This window comes from Colletes latitarsis, unplaced genomic scaffold, assembly GCF_051014445.1.
Source record: "Colletes latitarsis isolate SP2378_abdomen unplaced genomic scaffold, iyColLati1 scaffold0124, whole genome shotgun sequence".
NCBI lineage: Eukaryota > Metazoa > Arthropoda > Insecta > Hymenoptera > Colletidae > Colletes > Colletes latitarsis.
Genome location: NW_027488474.1, coordinates 25001 through 28341, shown reverse-complemented (window position 1 = coordinate 28341; position 3341 = coordinate 25001).

Here is a 3341-nt window from a genome sequence, read left to right as displayed (position 1 = left end):
GGTCTGGGTTAGTACTGGATTTGGTTAGGTCTGGGTTAGGTCTGGGTTAGGTCTGGGTTAGGACTGGGTTAGGACTGGGTTAGGTCTGGGTTAGGACTGGGTTAGGACTGGGTTAGGACTGGGTTAGGTCTGGGTTAGGTCTGGGTTATTTCTGGGTTAGGTCTGGGTTAGGTCTGGGTTAGGTCTGGGTTAGGTCTGGGTTAGGTCTGGGTTAGGACTGGGTTAGGACTGGGTTAGGTCTGGGTTAGGTCTGGGTTAGGACTGGGTTAGGTCTGGGTTAGGACTGGGTTAGGTCTGGGTTAGGTCTGGGTTCGGTCTGGGTTAGGACTGGGTTAGGTCTGGGTTAGGTCTGGGTTAGGTCTGGGTTAGGTCTGGGTTAGGACTGGGTTAGGACTGGGTTAGGACTGGGTTAGGTCTGGGTTAGGTCTGGGTTATTTCTGGGTTAGGACTGGGTTAGGACTGGGTTAGGACTGGGTTAGGTCTGGGTTAGGTCTGGGTTAGGTCTGAGTTAGGTCTGGGTTAGGACTGGGTTAGGACTGGGTTAGGTCTGGGTTAGGTCTGGGTTAGGACTGGGTTAGGACTGGGTTAGGTCTGGGTTAGGTCTGGGTTAGGACTGGGTTAGGTCTGGGTTAGGACTGGGTTAGGTCTGGGTTAGTACTGGATTTGGTTAGGTCTGGGTTAGGTCTGGGTTAGGTCTGGGTTAGGTCTGGGTTAGGACTGGGTTAGGTCTGGGTTAGGACTGGGTTAGGTCTGGGTTAGTACTGGATTTGGTTAGGTCTGGGTTAGGTCTGGGTTAGGTCTGGGTTAGGACTGGGTTAGGACTGGGTTAGGTCTGGGTTAGGACTGGGTTAGGACTGGGTTAGGACTGGGTTAGGTCTGGGTTAGGTCTGGGTTAGGACTGGGTTAGGTCTGGGTTAGGTCTGGGTTCGGTCTGGGTTAGGTCTGGGTTAGGTCTGGGTTAGGACTGGGTTAGGACTGGGTTAGGTCTGGGTTAGGTCTGGGTTAGGACTGGGTTAGGTCTGGGTTAGGACTGGGTTAGGTCTGGGTTAGTACTGGATTTGGTTAGGTCTGGGTTAGGTCTGGGTTAGGGCTGGGTTAGGTCTGGGTTCGGTCTGGGTTAGGTTTGGGTTAGGTCTGGGTTAGGACTGGGTTAGGACTGGGTTAGGTCTGGGTTAGGACTGGGTTAGGACTGGGTTAGGTCTGGGTTAGGACTGGGTTAGGACTGGGTTAGGTCTGGGTTAGGACTGGGTTAGGACTGGGTTAGGTCTGGGTTAGGTCTGGGTTAGGACTGGGTTAGGTCTGGGTTAGGTCTGGGTTCGGTCTGGGTTAGGTCTGGGTTAGGTCTGGGTTAGGACTGGGTTAGGACTGGGTTAGGTCTGGGTTAGGACTGGGTTAGGACTGGGTTAGGTCTGGGTTAGGACTGGGTTAGGACTGGGTTAGGTCTGGGTTAGGACTGGGTTAGGACTGGGTTAGGTCTGGGTTAGGTCTGGGTTAGGACTGGGTTAGGTCTGGGTTAGGACTGGGTTAGGTCTGGGTTAGTACTGGATTTGGTTAGGTCTGGGTTAGGTCTGGGTTAGGTCTGGGTTAGGACTGGGTTAGGACTGGGTTAGGTCTGGGTTAGGACTGGGTTAGGACTGGGTTAGGTCTGGGTTAGGACTGGGTTAGGACTGGGTTAGGACTGGGTTAGGTCTGGGTTAGGTCTGGGTTATTTCTGGGTTAGGTCTGGGTTAGGTCTGGGTTAGGTCTGGGTTAGGTCTGGGTTAGGTCTGGGTTAGGACTGGGTTAGGACTGGGTTAGGTCTGGGTTAGGTCTGGGTTAGGACTGGGTTAGGTCTGGGTTAGGACTGGGTTAGGTCTGGGTTAGGTCTGGGTTCGGTCTGGGTTAGGACTGGGTTAGGTCTGGGTTAGGTCTGGGTTAGGTCTGGGTTAGGTCTGGGTTAGGTCTGGGTTAGGTCTGGGTTAGGACTGGGTTAGGACTGGGTTAGGTCTGGGTTAGGTCTGGGTTAGGACTGGGTTAGGTCTGGGTTAGTACTGGATTTGGTTAGGTCTGGGTTAGGTCTGGGTTAGGTCTGGGTTAGTACTGGATTTGGTTAGGTCTGGGTTAGGTCTGGGTTAGGGCTGGGTTAGGTCTGGGTTCGGTCTGGGTTAGGTTTGGGTTAGGTCTGGGTTAGGACTGGGTTAGGACTGGGTTAGGTCTGGGTTAGGACTGGGTTAGGACTGGGTTAGGTCTGGGTTAGGACTGGGTTAGGACTGGGTTAGGTCTGGGTTAGGACTGGGTTAGGACTGGGTTAGGTCTGGGTTAGGTCTGGGTTAGGACTGGGTTAGGTCTGGGTTAGGTCTGGGTTCGGTCTGGGTTAGGTCTGGGTTAGGTCTGGGTTAGGACTGGGTTAGGACTGGGTTAGGTCTGGGTTAGGACTGGGTTAGGACTGGGTTAGGTCTGGGTTAGGACTGGGTTAGGACTGGGTTAGGTCTGGGTTAGGACTGGGTTAGGACTGGGTTAGGTCTGGGTTAGGTCTGGGTTAGGACTGGGTTAGGTCTGGGTTAGGACTGGGTTAGGTCTGGGTTAGTACTGGATTTGGTTAGGTCTGGGTTAGGTCTGGGTTAGGTCTGGGTTAGGACTGGGTTAGGACTGGGTTAGGTCTGGGTTAGGACTGGGTTAGGACTGGGTTAGGTCTGGGTTAGGACTGGGTTAGGACTGGGTTAGGACTGGGTTAGGTCTGGGTTAGGTCTGGGTTATTTCTGGGTTAGGTCTGGGTTAGGTCTGGGTTAGGTCTGGGTTAGGTCTGGGTTAGGTCTGGGTTAGGACTGGGTTAGGACTGGGTTAGGTCTGGGTTAGGTCTGGGTTAGGACTGGGTTAGGTCTGGGTTAGGACTGGGTTAGGTCTGGGTTAGGTCTGGGTTCGGTCTGGGTTAGGACTGGGTTAGGTCTGGGTTAGGTCTGGGTTAGGTCTGGGTTAGGTCTGGGTTAGGTCTGGGTTAGGTCTGGGTTAGGACTGGGTTAGGACTGGGTTAGGTCTGGGTTAGGTCTGGGTTAGGACTGGGTTAGGTCTGGGTTAGTACTGGATTTGGTTAGGTCTGGGTTAGGTCTGGGTTAGGTCTGGGTTAGGACTGGGTTAGGACTGGGTTAGGTCTGGGTTAGGACTGGGTTAGGACTGGGTTAGGACTGGGTTAGGTCTGGGTTAGGTCTGGGTTATTTCTGGGTTAGGTCTGGGTTAGGTCTGGGTTAGGTCTGGGTTAGGTCTGGGTTAGGTCTGGGTTAGGACTGGGTTAGGTCTGGGTTAGGTCTGGGTTCGGTCTGGGTTAGGTCTGGGTTAGGTCTGGGTTAGGTCTGAGTTAGGTCTGG